Below are 19878 nucleotides of genomic sequence, written 5' to 3'. Positions count from 1 at the left end.
TATGTAAGGTTCTTATTTGCATAAAATGGACAGAGACCAGCCACCAAAATTAGCCAATAGCATTTATTCTCGAGAGCTCTGGTCATAATACCATGTACATTGGTTTATATACCTCTCATTTCATCATAAATGTCTCTCCTCCTCTCAGACAATGACAATATAGTTTACAAGTCTACCATCTATGGATACATTGCTTATTACATCCTGCAACATGTTACACAATCTACTGCAAGCCCAAGGTTTCTGCTCTCCCTATGTGGGGAGACTTCCTTCCCTTTTATCAGTTTCACAGTGCTCCTAAGTTGTCTGCCACAGTTCCCTGCGTGCTAACAGTCCCTCTTTCTTAAGGACAAACATTCTTCATAGGACAGGATATACTTCTATTAGTTATAATTCTACATTAAATGTATACATAATTTAGTCATTATTCATAAAAATCCCATAACAAGGTTGTGATATAAATTCTCAGACAACCCAAAGATTCCTAGATGCCCTTCCAGACTCCCTCCTCCTACTTAAGAACATCAGAGTACAAACATCAGTTAACCACCTGTTTTTGAGGCATTTCGAACATTACTGACCATAACACGCCAAAGTAAACTGAGATTTTTGGATATAAATATGAACTTTATCGAACAAAACATACATGTATTGTGTAACATGAAGTCATATGAGTGCCATCTGATGAAGATCATCAAAGGTTAATGATTAATTTGATTTCTGCTTTCTGATTTCTGCTCTATTTCTGCTTTTTGTGACTCCTCTCTTTGGCTGGAAAATGGCTGTATTTGTTTTTGTGACTAGGCTCTGACCTAACATAATCATATGGTGTGCTTTCGCTGTCAAGCCTTTTTGAAAGCGGAAACACGATGGGTAGATTAACAAGAAGTTAAGCTTAAATTTGGTGTATTGCACTTGTGAATGTATGAAAGTTAAATATTTCAAAAAAATATTTTTGAATTTTGTGCTCTGCCTTTTCAGCGGATGTTGTCAAGGGTTTCCGCTAGCCCTAACCAGTTTTAACCTTGTGCAATACCCTAGATGCAGTCGCAATACTTCAGTCTGGTTTTTGACCCCATCATAGCACTGACTGCACTTGTGAAGGTGGTAAATTACCTTATAATGGCGTCAGACCGAGGCTCTGCATTTGTCCTCGTGCTTTTGATACCATCGATAGCCACATTCTTTTGGAGAGATTGGAAACCCAAATTGGTTCTGGCCTGGTTTAGGTCTTATCTGCCAGAAATATATCAGTTTGTCTCTGTGGATGGTTTGTCCTCTGACAAATCAACTGTAAATTTCTGTGTTCCTCATTTTAGGACCACTATTGTTTTCACTATATAATTTACCTCTTGGTGATGACATTTGGAAACACAATGTTAACTTTCACTGCTATGCGGATGACTCACAGCTGTACATTTCAATGAAACATGGTGAAGCCCCAAAATTGCCCTCCCTGGAAGCCTGTGTTTCAGACATAAGGAAGTAGTTGGCAAATGTTCTACTTTTAAACTCAGACAAAACAGAGATGCTTGTTCTAGGTCCCAGGAAACAAAGAGATCTTCTGTTGAATCTAACAATTCATCTTGATGGTTGTACAGTCATCTCAAATAAAACTGTGAACGACCTCGGCGGTACTCTGCACCCTGATCTCTCTTTTGACGAACATGTCAAGACTGTTTCAAGAACAGCATTTTTTTCTACGTAACATTGCAAAAATCAGACATTTTCGGTCCAAAAATGATGCATAAAAATGTATCCATGCTGTTGTCACTTCTAGGTTAGACTGCTGCGATGTTCTACTTTCCGGCTACCCGGAAAAAGCACTAAATAAACTTCAGCTAGTGCTAAACATGGCTGCTAGAATTTGACTAGAACCAAAAAATGTGATTATATTACTCCAGTGCCAGCCTCTCTACACTGGCTTCCTGTTCAGGGAAGGGCTGATTTCAAGGTTTTACTGCTAACCTACAAAGCATTACATGGGCCTGCTCCTACCTATCTTTCCGATATGGTCCTGCCGTACATACCTACACGTACGCTACGGTCACAAGACGCATAGAGCTTCATTTTTTATGGACTGGTCTGCCTATGCATGTGAGAGACGCAGACTTTGTCTCAACCTTTATGTTTGTATTGAATACTCATCTCTTCAGTATGTCCTGTGATTGAGTGTAGTCTGGCCCAGGAGTGTGAAGGTGAACGCAAAGTCACTGGAGCAACGAATCGCCCTTGCTGTCTCTGCCTGGCCGGTTCCCCTCTCTCCACTGGGATTCTTTGCCTCTAACCCTATTACAGGGGCTGAGTCACTGGCTTACTGGTGCTCATCCATGTCGTCCCTAGGAGGGGTGCATCACTTGAGTGGGTTGAGTCACTGACGTGATCTTCCTGTCCGGGTTGGCACCCCTCCTTGCATTGTGCCGTGGTGGAGATCTTTGTGGTCTATACTCGGCCTTGTCTCAGGATGGTAAGTTGGTGGTTGAAGATATCCCTTTAGTGGTGTGGGAGCTGTGCTTTGGCAAAGTGGGTGGGGTTATATCCTGCCTGTTTGGCCCTGTCCGGGGGTATTGTCGGATGGGACCACAGTGTCTCCCGACCCCTCCTGTCTCAGCCTCCAGTATTTATGCTGCAGTAGTTTATGTGTCGGGGGGCTAGGGTCAGTCTGTTATATCTGGACTATTTCTCCTGTCTTATCCTGTGTTCTGTGTGAATTTAAGTATGCTCTCTCTAATTCTCTCTTTCTTTTTCTCTCTTTTCTCTCTTTCTTTCTATCTTTCTTTCTTTCTCTCTCTCGGAGGACCTGAGCCCTAGGACCATGCCTCCGGGCTACCTGGCCTGATGATTCCTTGCTGTCCCCAATCCACCTGGCCATGCTGCTGCTCCAGTTTCAACTGTTCTGCCTGCGGCTATGGAACCCTGACCTGTTCACCGGATGTGCTACCTGTCCGAGACCTGCTGTTTTCAACTCTCCAGAGTCAGCAGGAGTGGTCGAGTTACTCTGAATGATCGGCTATGAAAAGCCAACTACCATTTACTCCTGAGGTACTTACCAATTGCACCCTCGACAACCACTGTGATTATTATTATTTGACCCTGCTGGTCATCTATGAACATTTGAACATCTTGGCCATGTTCTGTTAGAATCTCCACCCGGCACAGCCAGAAGAGGACTGGCCACCCCTCATAGCCTGGTTCCTCTCTAGGTTTCTTCCTAGGCTCTGGGCTTTCTATACCTGCATTGCTTGCTGTTATGGGTTTTAGGGTGGGTTTCTGTACAGCACATTGTGGCATCAGCTGATGTAAGAAGGGCTTTATAAATACATTTGATTGATAGACTGTTTTCTCTGCTACCGTATGGCAGGTGGTAACTGAATGACCAAAAGGCTCCTGAAAAACTTCTTCCTCCAAGTCATATGACTGCTGAACAGTTCATCAAATGTCTACCCTTGACTATTTGCATTGACCCCCTTTTTTTGCACTGACTGTCTTGCACCAGCTCTATACACACTCACTGGACTCTACCCACACACTCACACATACTACACTGACACTTCAACACACACACACACACACACACACACACACACACACACACACACACACAGACACACACACACACACACACACACACACACACACACACACACACACACACACACACACACACACACACACACACACACACACACACACACACACACACACATACGCTCACACACACACAAAACACACACACATGTATATTGACGCCACACATACACACTCACATATAGACACACTCTTCACATAATCTGCTACTATTCTGTCAATTATCTATCCTGATTGCCTAGTCACTTTTACTCTGACCTACATGTACATATTACCTCAATTACCTCAACTACCTCGTACCACTGCACATTGACTCGGTACCGGTATTCCTTGTACATAGTTGAGAGCAAGTTCACATTTACAATTGCGACCTGGCCAAGATAAAGCATGCGTAGAGGTGGATCAGAGAATCACCAGCAGCAAGAGTGGCATCATTTATGTATACAGAGAAGAGAGCCGGCCCGAGAGTTGAACCCTGTGGCACCCCTATAGAGACTGCCAGAGGTCCGGATAACAGGCCCTCCGATTTGACACACTGAACTCTATCAGAGGAGTAGTTGGTGAACCAGGCGAGGCAATCATTTGAGAAACCAAGGCTGTTAAGTCTGCCGATTAGAACGTGGTGATTGACAGAATCAAAAGACTTGGCCAGGTCGATGAATACGGCTGCACAGTAATGTCTCTTATCGATGTCGGTTATGATATCGTTTAGGACCTTGAGCATGGCTGAGGTGCACCCATGACCAGATCTGAAACCAGATTGCATAGCGGAGAAGGTACGGTGGGATTCGAAATGGTCGGTAATCTGTTTGTTAACTTGGCTTTTGAAGACCTTAGAAAGGCAGGGTAGGATAGATTTAGGTCTGTAGCAGTTTGGGTCTAGAATGTCTCCCCCTTTGAAGAGAGGGATGACCGCGGCAGCTTTCCAATCTATGGGAAACTCAGACGATAAGAAAGAGAGGTTGAACAGGCTAGTAATAGGGGTTGCAGCAAGAATTTCGGCAGATCATTTTAGAAAGAGAGGATCCAGATTGTCTAGCCCGGCTGATTTGTAGGGGTCCAGATTTTGCAGCTCTTTCAGAACATCAGCTATCTGGATTTGGGTGAAGGAGAAATGGCGGAGGCTTGGGCAAGTTGCTGTGGGGGATGGAGGGCTGTTGATCGGGGTAGGGGTAGCCAGGTGGAAGGCATGGTCAGCCGTAGAAAAATGCTTATTGAAATTCTCAATTATACTGGATTTATCGGTGGTGACAGTGTTTCCTAGCCTCAGTGCAGTAGGCAGCTGGGAGGAGGTGCTCTTATTTTCAATGGACTTTACAGTGTCCCATAACTTTTTGGAGTTTGTGCTACAGGATGCAAAGCTTTCCTAACTGCCTGTGTATATTGGTTTCTGACTTCTCTGAAAAGTTGCATATCACTGGTGCTATTCGCTGCTAATGCAGAACGCCACAGGATGATTTGTGCTGGTCAAGGGCAGTCAGGTTTGGAGAGAACCAAGGACTATATTTGTTCCCGGTTCTACATTTTTTGAATGGGGCATGGCTAGGACATCCGGGTTGGCAGAGTGTGCTAAAGCAGTGAATAAAACAAACTTAGGGAGGAGGCTTCTAATGTTAACATGCATGATGCAATCTCTATTGCACTCAACACTCCACTTTCTCACCTCGACAAAAGGAACACCTATGTGAGAATGCTATTCATTGACTACAGCTCAACGTTCAACACTATAGTGCCCTCATAGCGCATCACTAATCTAAGGACCCTGGGACTAAACACCTCCCTCTGAAACTGGATCCTGGACTTCCTGACGGGCCACCCCCAGGTGGTAAGGGTAGGTAACAACACATCTGCCACGCTGAATCTAACATGGGGGTCCCTCAGGGGTGCATGCTCAGTCCCTTCCAGTTCTCCCTGTTCACTCATGACTGCATGGCCAGGCCAGGCACGACTCCAACACCAACATCAAGTTTGCCGATGACACAACAGTGGTAGGCCTGATCACTGACAACGACGAGACAGCCTATAGGGAGAAGGTCAGAGACCTGGCTGTGTGGTGCAAGGACAACAACATCTCCCTCAACATGATCAAGACAAAGGAGATGATTGTGGACTTCAGGAAAAGGAGGGCCGGACAACCCCCCCCCATTCTCATTGATGGGGCTGTAGTGGAGCATGTTGAGAGCTTCAAGTTCTTTGGTGTCCACATCACCAACAAACTAACATGGTCCAAGCACACCAAAACAGTCGTGAAGAGGGCACGGCAAAGCCTATTCCCGCTGATGACACTGAAAATATTTGTTATGGGTCCTCAGAACCTCAAAAGGTTCTACAGCTGCACCATCGAGAGCATCCTGACGGGTTGCATCACAGCCTGGTACGGAAACTGCTCGGCCTCTGACCGCAAAGCACTACAGAGGGTAGTGCGTATGGCCCAGTACATTACTGGGGCCAAGCTTCCTGCCATCCAAGAACTCTATACTAGGCGGTGTCAGAGGAAGGCGCTAAAAATTGTCAAAGACTCCAGCCCCCCTAGTCATAGACTGTTCTCTCTGCTACCGTATGGCAAGCGGTACCGTGTGCCAAGTCTAGGTCCAAGAGACTTCTAAAGAGCTTCTACCCCCAAGTCATAAGACTCCTGAACGTCTAATCAAATGGCTACCACAGACTATTTGCATTGCCCCCCACCACCTATTTTACGCTGCTGCTACTCTCTGTTATTATCTTTGCATAGTCACTTTAATAACTCTACCTACATGTACAAATTACCTCGACTAACCGGTGCCCCACCACATTGACACTGGACTGGTACCCCCTGTATATAGCCTCGCTATTGTTATCTTACTGCTGCCCTTTAATTATTTGTTACTTTTATTTCTTATTCTTATTTATTTAGATTTTTTTTGCTGATTGTTGTTTAAGGGCTTGCACGTTAGCATTTCACTGTAAGGTGTTGTCCTGTTGTATTCGGCGCATGTGACAAATACAATTGGATTGGATTTGATCAGTGCTTAAGTTGGACTGAAATAGATGCTAGTACTAATTTTGTGTTCTGGTACTGTTTATTTAGGTGAAGGAACTCAGCAATACTTTTTAGCTTATATTCTATAGGAGGTGCAGGAACTCATACAGTAGACAAATGTTGATGCCGGTAGTCAATTACTCCTGCTAAAGTCAAGCACTGCCCACCATTGGATTTGCAGTGCTTGACTTGGGCAGGAGTAATTGACTACCGGCATCAAAAATGTTCTACTGCATGAGTTCCTGCACCCCCCTATAGAATATTAGCTAAAAAGTATTGCTGAGTTCCTTGAGCATTCATGGCAGGGGAAACAGTGTTGCAGTAGTCTAGTGTATCTAGTGTTTGGTAAGGGAATAATGACAAGCGAACCTGGAACATTGTTATGGATTTGTCTCTTATCTGTTGATAGTGATTGACGTCAGACTGGAGATACAAGAACCCAGGACACACTGATTATTCACTATTGTATTGATGACATTCTGTGGACACTGTGTGATTCTGTAGCTGCTGACAAAGTCGCTGCTTTCAGGCTGGTGTTTCTAGAACATTTGGTGCTGCCTGATTAGGAGATAAAGGGTCTGTGTCCAAGAAGACAGGTAGACATATTTTCTGCTTCTGTGCTGGATGGTGTCTCCCTGTTGCAACTTTATTTATGTTTATTTACAGTGGCAAGAACAAGTATGGGAACCCTTTGGAATTACCTGGATTTCTGCATAAATTGGTCATCAAATTTGATCTGATCTTCATCTATGTCACAACAATAGACAAACATAGTATGCTTAAACTAATAACACGCAAAGTATTGTATCTTGTCTATATTGAATGCATAATTTAAACATTTACAGTGTAGGTTGGAAAAGTATGTGAACCCCTAGGCTAATGACTTCTCTAAAAGCTAATTGTAGTCAGGAATCAGCTAACCTGGAGTCCAATCAATGAGATGAGATTGGAGATGTTGGTTAGAGCTGCCTTGCCCTATAGAACACATTCACAAAATTTGAGTTGGCTATTCACAAGAAGCATTGCCTGATGTGAACCATGTCTTGAACAAAATAGATCTCAGAAAACCCAAGATTAAGAATAGTTGACTTGCATAAAGCCGGAAAGGGTTACAAAAGTATCTCTAAAAGCCTTGATGTCCATCAGTTCACAGTTAGACAAATTGTCTATAAATTGAAAGTTAAGCACTGTTGCTACTATCCCTATGAGTGGCCGTCCTGCAAAGATGACTGCAAGAGCACAGTGCAGAATGCTCAATGAGGTTAAGAAGAATCCTAGAGTATCAGCTAAAGACTTACAGAAATCTCTGGAACATGCTAACATCTCTGTTGACGAGTCTATGTACGTAAAACACTAAACAAGAATGGTGTTTATGGGAGGACACCACGGAGGAAGCCACTGCTGTCGAAAAAACATTGCTGCACGTCTGAAGTTTGCAAAAGTGCACCTGGATGTTCCACAGTGCTACTGGCAAAATATTCTGTCGACAGATGAAACTACAGTTGAGTTGTTTGCAAGGAACACACAACACTGTGTGGAGAGAAAAAAGGCACAGCACACCAACATCAAACCTCATCTCATGTAAAGTACGGTGGAGGGAGCATCATGGTTTGGGGCTGCTTCGCTGCCTCAAGGCCTGAACAGTTTGCTATCAACGACGGAAAAATGAATTCTCAAGATCATCAATACATTTAGCAGGAGAATGTTAGGCCATCTGTCCGCCAATTGAAGCTCAACAGAAGTTGGGTGATTCAACAGGACAACGACCTAAAAGACGGAAGTAAATCAACGACAGAATGGCTTCAACAGAAGAAAATATGCCTTCTGGAGTGGCCCAGTCAGTCCTGACTTCAACCTGATTGAGATGCTATGGCATGTCTTCAAGAGAGCAGTTCACACCAGACATCCCAAGACTATTCCTGAACTAAAACAGTTTTGTAAAGAGGAATGGTTCAAAATTCCTCCTGACCATTGTGCAGGTCTGATCCACAACTACAGAAAATGTTTGGTTGAAGCTAGATGCCCTCAATCTCACACAAATCATCAAGGAACCCACCAGGTACAACCCTAAATCTGTAAACAAGGGCACCCTCATAGACGTCATCCTGACAAACTGGCCCTCCAAATTCACCTCCGATGTCTTCAACCAGGATCTCAGCGATCACTGCCTCATTGCCTGTATCCAATACGGAGCCGCAGTCAAACGACCACCCCTCATCACTGTCAAACGCTCCCTAAAACACTTCTGTGAGCAGGCCTTTCTAATCGACCTGGCCCGGGTATCCTGGAAGGACATTGTCCTCATCCCGTCAGTTGAGGATGCCTGGTCATTCTTTAAAAGTAACTTCCTCACCATTTTAGATAAGCATGCTCCGTTCAAAAAATGCAGAACTAAGAACAGATATAGCCCTTGGTTCACTCCAGACCTGACTGCCCTCGACCAGCACAAAAACATCCTGTGGCGGACTGCAATAGCATCGAACAGTCCCCGCGATATGCAACTGTTCAGGGAAGTCAAGAACCAATACACGCAGTCAGTCAGGAAAGCTAAGGCCAGCTTCTTCAGGCAGAAGTTTGCATCCTGTAGCTCCAACTCCAAAAGTTCTGGGACACTGTGAAGTCCATGGAGAACAAGAGCACCTCCTCCCAGCTGCCCACTGCACTGAGGCTAGGTAACACGGTCACCACCGATAAATCCATGATTATCGAAAACTTCAACAAGCATTTCTCAATGGCTGGCCATGCATTCCGCCTGGCTACTCCAACCTCGGCCAACAGCTCAGCCCCCCCACAGCTACTCGCCCAAGCCTCTCCAGGTTCTCCTTTACCCAAATCCAGATAGCAGATGTTCTGAAAGAGCTGCAAAACCTGGACCTGTACAAATCAGCTGGGCTGGACAATCTGGACCCTCTATTTCTGAAACTATTCACCGCCATTGTCGCAACCCCTATTACCAGCCTGTTCAACCTCTCATATTGTCTGAGATCCCCAAGGACTGGAAAGCTGCCGCAGTCATCCCCCTCTTCAAAGGGGGAGACACCCTGGACCCAAACTGTTACAGACCTATATCCATCCTGCCCTGCCTATCTAAGGTCTTCAAAAGCCAAGTCAACAAACAGGTCACTGACCATCTCGAATCCCACCGTACCTTCTCCACTGTGCAATCTGGTTTCCGAGCCGGTCACGGGTGCACCTCAGCCTCGCTCAAGGTACTAAACGATATCATAACCGCCATCGATAAAAGACAGTACTGTGCAGCCGTCTTCATCGACCTTGCTAAGGCTTTCGACTCGGTCAATCACCATATTCTTATCGGCAGACTCAGTAGCCTCGGTTTTTCGGATGACTGCCTTGCCTGGTTCACCAATTACTTTGCAGACAGAGTTCAGTGTGTCAAATCGGAGGGCATGCTGTCCGGTCCTCTGGAAGTCTCTATGGGGGTGCCACAGGGTTCAATCCTCGGGCCGACTCTTTTTTTCTGTATATATCAATGATGTTGCTCTTGCTGCGGGCGATTCCCTGATCCACCTCTACGCAAACGACACCATTCTATATACTTCCGGCCCGTCCTTGGACACTGTGCTATCTAACCTCCAAACGAGCTTCAATGCCATACAACACTCGTTCCGTGGCCTCCAACTGCTCTTAAACGCTAGTAAAACCAAATGCATGCTTTTCAACCGTTCGCTGCCTGCACCCACACGCCTGACCAGCATCACCACCCTGGATGGTTCCAACCTTGAATATGTAGACATCTATAAGTACCTAGGTGTCTGGCTGGACTGTAAACTCTCCTTCCAGACTCATATCAAACATCTCCAATCGAAAATCAAATCAAGAGTCGGCTCTCTATTCCGCAACAAAGCCTCCTTCACTCACGCCGCCAAACTTACCCTAGTAAAATTGACTATCCTACCGATCCTCGACTTCGGCGATATCATCTACAAAATTGCTTCCAACACTCTACTCAGCAAACTGGATGCAGTTTATCACAGTGCCATCTGTTTTGTCACTAAAGCACCTTTTACCACCCACCACTGCGACTTGTACGCTCTAGTCGGCTAGCCCTCGCTACATATTCGTCGCCAGACCCACTGGCTCCAGGTCATCTACAAGTCCATGCTCGGTAAAGCTCCGCCTTATCTCAGTTCACTGGTCACGGTGGCAACACCCATCCGTAGCACGCGCTCCAGCAGGTGTATCTCATTGATCATCCCTAAAGCCAACACCTAATTTGGCCGCCTTTCGTTCCAGTTCTCTGCTGCCTGTGACTGGAACGAATTGCAAATATCGCTGAAGTTGGAGACTTTTATCTCCCTCACCAACTTCAAACATCTGCTATCTGAGCAGCTAACTGATCGCTGCAGCTGCACATAGTCTATCGGCAAATAGCCCACCCATTTTTACCTACCTCATCCCCATACTGTTTTTATTTATTTACTTTTCTGCTCTTTTGCACACCAATATCTCTACCTGTACATGACCATCTGATCATTTATCACTCCAGTGTTAATCTGCAAAATTTTAATTATTCGCCTACCTCATGCCTTTTGCACACAATGTATATAGACTCCCCTTTTTTTCTTCCTATTGTGTTATTGACTTGTTAATTGTTTACTCCATGTGTAACTCTGTGTTGTCTGCTCACACTGCTATGCTTTATCTTAGCCAGGTCGCAGTTGCAAATGAGAACTTGTTCTCAACTAGCCTACCTGGTTAAATAAAGGTGAAATAAAAAAATGAAATAATAAAATTGCTGCCAAAGGAGGGTCAACCAGTTATTCAATCCAACGGTTCACATACTTTTCCCACCCTGCACTGTGAATGTTTACACTGTGTGTTCAATAAAGACATGAAAACATATAACTGTTTGTGTGTTATTAGTTTAAGCAAACTATGTTTGCCTATTGTTGTGACGTAGATGAAGATCAGATCAAATTTGATGACCAATTTATGCAGAAATCCTGGTAATTCCAAAACCTACTTTTTCTTGCCACTGTATTTATTGAACCTTTATTTAACTAAGCAATTAGTTTAAGAACAAATTCTTATTTACAATGATAGTCTACACCGGACAAACCCACGTCACTGGGCCTATGGGACTCCCAATCACAGCCGGTTGTGATACAGCCTGGAATCAAACCAGGGTGTCTGTAGTGACACCTCAAGCACTGAGATGCAGTGCCTTAGACCGCTGTGCAGCTTGGGAGCTCAAACTTTTAGTAAACCGGATAGATTTTCGATTGACTTTATCAATGACTATTCATTCCGTTAGTGGAATGTGTGTCCTAGACAGGATAAACTAGAATTATTTAAATATTCTTGATTTCGCAACTGGGATAAATAAGAGTACAGCGACACCTTCCAACCCTGGAATAAGGTACGCTTTCAAGCCATATCCTTCATTGGTCACCTCAGTGCCAACAAATTGGCATGGAATCGTTTCGACTTGAAGGAGAAAATTTAATTTACCACTGAACCTCAAGTAGGACCCATTCTGGCTAGGTAGGCCTACGTGTTTTGTTGACCTTGAATCAGCGATAAAGAAACAATAGAAAAGGGGAAAGAGAAAGAACTAAGAAACACAAAGTACGATACAGGACAAAGTAGGCCAAATCAAACAGTTTTCTGGTTAAAAATCCAGACTTAAAAAAAAAGTAAACCCTTATTTTCCAACCTTTTTAGGATAAATAAATGTCTTGTATGTCAGTTTTAAAGGGTCCTTGATCTTGCTATATTTAATTAATCTGATTTTCAGCTCTGTAAATAAAGTAGTGATGAGGTGCATGCTTTATTTCCTAGTGTTTAATCTCAAAGGAATGCGCTTAATCTGTTTCTATAGAAACACTCTACATCACAAACACAAGACTGATAAACGAGACTCGAGTACACCCTGTGTTGGTGTTGTCACAAGTGTAATATTGTTATGCATTTTTATTTAAAGACTCACTCCAGGCTCCTTTTCACCTCATTTATCACCTGATTTACTAAACAAAAGGCACATCTCAACAGGGGGTCCAGGTATTGCTCTTCTATTGTTCCGACAAGCAAGTGGGATGCCTTTGACACCCGAGTAAATGCATCAGACCAAGTCCTCGAATGTCCAAATCTTTAAGTTTCCAGTTGTGTATAAAAAATTCTAACTCAAAACATATTGTGTACATGACAGTACTTATACTTTGGGTATTGTTTTTCATCAGGAGAAGGTCAAAAATACCTGGAATGTATCTTTAACTTATTTTAAACTGTTTGGCTGCATTTACACAGGCAGCCCAATTAAAATCTTGAGCAAAATATTTGAGAAGCATCCAACTGCAGATGATGTTGGCTGAAGATACCTAGTCTGTGAATATCACAGTGTATGCACGTGAGTCTCAGATGATGTTGGCTGAAGCTACCTAGTCTGTGAATATCACAGTGTATGCACGTGAGTCTCAGATGATGTTGGCTGAAGCTACCTAGTCTGTGAATATCACAGTGTATGCACGTGAGTCTCAGATGATGTTGGCTGAAGCTACCTAGTCTGTGAATATCACAGTGTATGCACGTGAGTCTCAGATGATGTTGGCTGAAGATACCTAGTCTGTGAATATCACAGTGTATGCACGTGCGTCTCAGATGATGTTGGCTGAAGCTACCTAGTCTGTGAATATCAAAGTGCATGTGCGTGCGTCTCAGATGGTGTTGGCTGAAGCTACCTAGTCTGTGAATATCAAAGTGTATGCGCGTGCGTCTCAGATGGTGTTTTTCAAATCAAATCAAATCAGTTTATTTGTCACGTGCGCCGAATACAACAGGTGTAGAACTTACAGTGAAATTCTTACTTACAGGCTCTAACCAATAGTGCAAAAAAGGTGTTAGATGAACAATAGGTAAGTAAAGAAATAAAACAACAGTAAAAAGACAGGCTATATACAGTAGTGAGGCTACATACAGACACCGGTTAGTCAGGCTGATTGAGGTCATTGGGTGCCCGTAAAACTGCTGCCATGTCTTCCAGCGCATCTCCAAAGGTAGGTTCGTGCCCAACCTGAACTTGAGCCATAAAATAGTAGAGTTTTTCTTGTATCATTCTATTTCACATACAGTTGAAGTTGGAAGTTTACATACACCTTAGCCAAAAATATTTAAACTCAGTTTTCACAATTCCTGACATTTAACCAGAGTAAAAATTCCCTTTCTTAATTCAGCTAAAATCACCACTTTATTTTAAGAATGTGAAATGTCAGAATAATAGTAGAGAGAATGATTTATTTCAGCTTTTTTTTCAGCACATTCCCATTGGGTCAGAAGTTTACATACTCTCAATTAGTATTTGGTTACATTGCCATTAAATTGTTTAAACGTTTTGGGTAGCCTTCCACAAGCTTCCCACAATAAGTTGGGTGAATTTTGGCCCATTTCTCCTGACAGAGCTGGTGTAACTGAGTCAGGTTTGTAGGCCTCCTTGCTCGCTTTTTCAGTTCTGCCCACACATTTCCTGACTGATGTCTTGAGATGTTGCGTCAATATTTCCAAATAATTGTTATTTCGCCATCTATTTTGTGAAGCGCACCAGTCCCTCCTGCAGCAAAGCACCCCCACAACATAATGCTGCCACCCCTGTGCTTCATGGTTGTTCTTCGGATTGCAAGCCTCCCCTTTTTTCCTCCAAACATAATGATGGTCATTATGGCCAAACAGTTATATTTTTGTTTCATCAGACCAGAGGACATTTCTTCATGTGCAGTTGCAAACCGTAGTCTGTTTTTTTAATGGAGGTTTTGGATCAGTGGCATCTTCCTTGCTGAGCGGCCTTTCAGGTTATGTCGATATAGGACTCGTTTTACTGTGGATATAGATACTTTTGAATCTGTTTCCTCCAGCATCTTCACAAGGTCCTTTGCTGTTGTTCTGGGATTGATTTGCACTTTTAGCACCAAAGTACGTTCATCTCTAGGAGACAGAACGCGTCTCCTTCCTGAGCTGCATGGTCCCATGGTGTTTATACTTGCATACTATTGTTTGTACAGATGAACGTGTTACCTTCAGGCTTTTGGAAATTGCTCCCAAGGATGTACCAGACTTGTGGATGTCTACAATTATTTTTCCGAGTTCTTGGCTGATTTCTTTTGATTTTCCCATGTCAAGCAAAGAGGCACTGAGTTTGAAGGTAGACCTTGAAATACATTGTCACGTCCTGACCATAGAAAGCCTTTATTTTCTATGGTAGAGTAGGTCAGGGCGTGACTAGGGGTTTAGTCTAGTTTATATTTTCTATGTCTGGTTCTAGGTTGTTTTTTCTATGTTGGTATTTTGGTATGATTAGAGGCAGCTGGCTATCGTTGTCTCTAATTGGCGATCATACTTAAGTAGTATTTTTTCCACCTGTGGGTTATGGGATATTGTTTATGTTTTGAGTTAGTGCACATTGCACCTCTGGAACACTGGTTTGTTTGTTTATTGTTTTATTAAGTTTCACTAATAATAAAGTATGTGGAACTCATATTGCGCTGCGTTTTGGTCCGTCTCTACAAACACCCTTGACATAATATCCCATCAAAACAGGATCAAGCAGCGTTCCCAGGAGGAGAAGACGGTGAGAGATACCAGAGAGAGGTTGTGGAAAGGAGTATGCTGCAGTGGAGGCTTGTTGAAAATCTCAGCCCGGCACCATTTGTGCCAGCTCTATGCACCAAGTCTCCAGTGCGCCTTCACAGCCCGGTACGTTCTGTGCCAGTTCCGGTACTATTGATACTTGCTATATGCACCAGGTCTCCAGTGCGCCTTCACAGCCCAGTAGGTCCTGTGCGGTACTATTGATGCCGGATATAGCCAAGTATGTCCTGTGCTAGCTCCCCGCACTCACCGTGCGGAATGTGTCATCATTCCAGCACCATCTGTGCCAGCTCTATGCACCAGTTCTCCAGTGCGCCTACACAGTCCAGTACGTCCTGTGCCTGCTTCTCACACTCACCCTGAAGTGCGTATTCCCAGTCCGGTACGTCCTGTGCTTGCTCTTTGCACTCTCGCGCACAGTACGTCCTGTGCCTGCTTCTCGCACTCACCCTGAAGTGCGTGTTCCCAGTCCGGTACGTCCTGTGCTTGCTCCTTGCATTCTCCCTCAAGTGCGCCTTCCCAGTCCAGTACGTCCTGTGCCTGCTTCTCGCACTCACCCTAAAGTGCGTGTTCCCAGTCCAGTACGTCTTGTGCCTGCTCTTCGCACTCTCCCTGAAGTGCGTGTTCCCAGTCCGATACGTCTTGTGCCTGCTCTTCGCACTCACCCTGAAGTGCGTGTTCCCAGTCCGGTTTGTCTTGTGCCTGCTCTTCGCACTCTCCCTGAAGTGCGTGTCCCCAGTCTGGTGCCACCTGTGCCGGCCCCACGCATCAGGCCTCCTGTGCGCCTCCCCTGTCCCGAGCTTCAAGAGATGGTTCCCAGTCCAGAGCTTCAGGCGACGGTTCCCAATCCGGAGCTTCCCTGCGACGATTTCCAGTCCGGAGCTTCCCGGCGACGATTCCCAGTCCGGAACCTCCAACGACGTTCCACCTTCCAGAACATCCAATGACGGTCCATGGTCCGGAACCTCCTGCGACGGTCAACGGTCCAAAACCTCCATGACTTGATGCCCAGTCCGAGCACGGCGTCCAGTCCAGCTCCATGGCAGGAGCCCTTCACTGCCCCGATGCCCAGTCTAGAAACGGCATCCAGTCCCGCTCCATGGCAGGAGTCTTCTTCTGCACCGAGGTCCAGTCCAGGTACAGTGTTCAGCCTGGGTCCATGGCTCGATCTGTGGGATGAGCGGGTGCTTCGGCCCGCAACAGAGCCACCACCAAAGATGGTGGATCCGAGAGCTCAGCTGGGCTCTTCGTCCCGCACCAGAGCCGCCACCGCCACCCCTCCCCTAACCCTCCCTTTTTGTTTCAGGTTTTGCGGTCGGAGTCCGCACCTTTGGGTACTGTCACATCTTGACCATAGAAAGTCTTTATTTTCTATGGCTTTCTATGGTCAGGATGTGACAGTACCCCCCCCCCATCTTCTGACCCACTGGAATTGTGATACAGTGAGTTATAAGTTAAATAATCTGTCTGCAAACAATTGTTGGACAAATTCCTTGTGTCATGCCAAAACTAGAGTTTGTTAACAATAATTTTGTGGATTGGTTGAATTTAATTTTGTCATGCAATGTTAATATCATACTTGTACTTTTTTGGTGAAAATCACTCCAATGAGTCTAAACCAAGCTTTTGCTGTCACCATGACAAATTGGCTACACTAGCTAGCTAGAAGCTAGCTCTCTGGCACCTTTTTGATAAAAGGTGAATGGAGGGTGTTGTCCCCGATGCACAAATATTATACCTTTATTTCAACAAGGAACACAGACTGAGACCAAGGTCTCTTTTACAGATGGGCCTTGTGTATACATGTTTACACATACAGTTTAAGTACAATGATTAAGAAACTACACAAGACAAACAAAACAATCATAGATAACACACAAATAGAGCAGCAGATTGTTACATTTACACACAGGTTATTCCCCTAACAGCACAAGAACTTGTATTACCCAAACAGTTACAAGCAATACAAAAAGATAAATCCTCCAATAAATGTTTAAAATGGGCGACAGGGGGACAAGAGTCTCAAGTTTAAGTTTAGTCTGCAGTCTATTCCATAGGCAAGGAGCGTAACAGGAAAAGGCATTCATACCCAACTCTGTGGAAATCACATGGGCCTCAAGTGTAATCCATGCTTCAGACCTGGTTTTAGGAATTCTAAATCTAATGATGAGTGATGATAAATAAGAATGTAGTTTATAAAATGGCTCTACAGTGCCGGTGACATTTAAGATGAGGGAGGACAATAGATTTCTTATGAGCATGGCCTTATTTCTATTACAGCATCATACCCAGCTCAATGTAACATCGATAGGTTCAGGCTACTACATGATACTCAAATTTTCCCTATACCCATCATGAGGTTGCTGCAACCAAGCCTATGAATGAAACATTTGAGTACTCACAGAGGGACACATTCAATACCGCCATGCATACTCTTGTCTGCGTCTAGCTAATCAAGGGTGTAGTCAAATCAAATCACATTTGATTGGTCACATATACATGGTTAGCAGATGTTATTGCGAATGTAGCAAAATGCTTGTGCTTTTAATTCCGACCGTGCGGTAATATTCAACAAGTAATCTAACAATTCCACAACAACTACCTAATACACAAATTTAAGTAAAGGGATGGAATAAGAATATGTACATATAAATATATGGATGAGCGATGACCGAGCGGCATAGGCAAGATGCAATAGATGGTGAAAAATACAGTATATACATGTGATATGAGTAATGTAAGTTACAAACAATTTCTATTGGGCAAATTCAGGTATGTTCAGCCCTGTTTTGTTCCATTTGCTTCAGTTTAAGAAATATTTTTCAACAGAATCGATGGAATGAATCACATACAAACAGCATGATCATTTTGCTAGTTGTAGAATTCCTTCTCGCATCTAGGTGCTGTGCTCCTCTCACCTTTTCCCTTTGCTTGTGGACTTCAATGTACAACACATCAGCTGTCTGTGACCAGGCAAAAAATTACTTTCCAAGCCAAACCTACATATCATATCCGCTAACCGCTACACACAGCCTACCTGCATAATCGTAGCTACTAGAACTAATGTGTTGGTAAACCCACTACAATCATGCAGTACAGAGTAGGCTGCCAGCCATTTAGCAGTTACACTGGCAGGCTCCAATGGCAATACATTAATAAAACCAAAATTTTACCTTGACTTGAAAGAGTTCCAGTGTTGGATAGCCAGCTAGCTAACATAGCTTCCCTTTCTGTTTGAGCCAGTTGTTTGAGTAGGCTAAACTAGCTAGCTGCATTCACTAGCTAAGTGAACGTGAGAGAAGAATACAACGAATACAACGAAATATAGCTATCTCTTTCTCTCATGGTTCTCCTTCATTTTTAATTAAATGAATTCAAAACTGTTAATCTATTGTCTTTCTCTTTCTTTGAGTCAACTACTCACCACATTTTATGCATTGCAGTGCTAGCTAGCTGTATCTTATGATTTTAGTACTATATTCGTTCTCTGATCCTTTGATTGGGTGGACAACATGTCAGTTCATGCTGCAAAAGCTCTGATAGGTTGGAGCACGTCCTCCAGAAGTTGTCATAATTACTGTGTATGTCTATGGAATGGGGTGAGAACCATGAGCGTCCAAGGTTTATATTGATGTCAATGTACCCAGAGGAGGACGGAAACTAGCTGTCCTTCGGCTGCACCGATTGCGCTGTACTCATTGCGGGTACCACTGGTGTAGCCGAAGGACAAGGGAAAGCTAAAACTACTGGAAAAATGCTGCGTGTGGTCACAGCATTTCAAATAAAATCACCACACTGTTCATACTTGACAGACAGTTTGTTTATTTCCCAAAACTAAGAGCAGTCACCACATCACTGAGAACCCCTTCAATGTGCCAGTGTCATTTCTGACCCCAGTCATCACAGCCCTCTGTCCTGACGGTGCTGGATTAGAGAGTAAGATAGTGGAGCTGCAGGCAAATTACTAAGATCTGGTGTTACCCATTTCTGGAGCCTTGTGTCAGACACAGAGTATCAACTTCTGAAGCAGTGTGTGCAAAAGGTGACATCATTTTTTTGTCAGCACTTTTTCATGTGGAGCAACATTTTCAACAATGAGCATTGTGAAACAAACAGAGAAACAGACGAATCAATGCACACTTGGATTGCCTCACAAGGACAGCAACAACAGACTATACATTTAGAATGAATTCAGTCAAGGAGCAGAAGGGACATTTTCTCTCATCCAGCTACTAAGGTAATCCTGAATATTGGTCTTATTCATGTGATGTAGCCTATTTGATGTGTGTATGTATATATTTGTGATGTGCTGTATATCAAATCAATTGCATGTACTCTATTGCATGTACTCTATTTGCTCTCAATTGATAATTGATAATATTGGAAGGAAAAGTACAACAAATTAAAGATATGTGCGGCCCTCTGAATGATTGTCTCAACCCAAAGTGGTCCCCTTACAAAAAATAGTGAGTAACACTGGTCTACACTGCAAAACAGTGTTTTTTCATCAATTATTTGGTGACATGTACAGTGCATTCGGAAAGTATTCAGAACCTTTGTCTTTTTCCACATTTTGTTACATTCAGGGCTGGGGAGTAACACATAACATGTAATCCGTTACATGTAAGGTATTACAAAAAATGGTAACTGTAATCTGTTACGTTACCAGCAAA

This window comes from Oncorhynchus gorbuscha, linkage group LG19 (assembly GCF_021184085.1).
Source record: "Oncorhynchus gorbuscha isolate QuinsamMale2020 ecotype Even-year linkage group LG19, OgorEven_v1.0, whole genome shotgun sequence".
Lineage (NCBI taxonomy): Eukaryota > Metazoa > Chordata > Actinopteri > Salmoniformes > Salmonidae > Oncorhynchus > Oncorhynchus gorbuscha.
Note: the sequence above shows the minus strand (reverse complement) of the source record.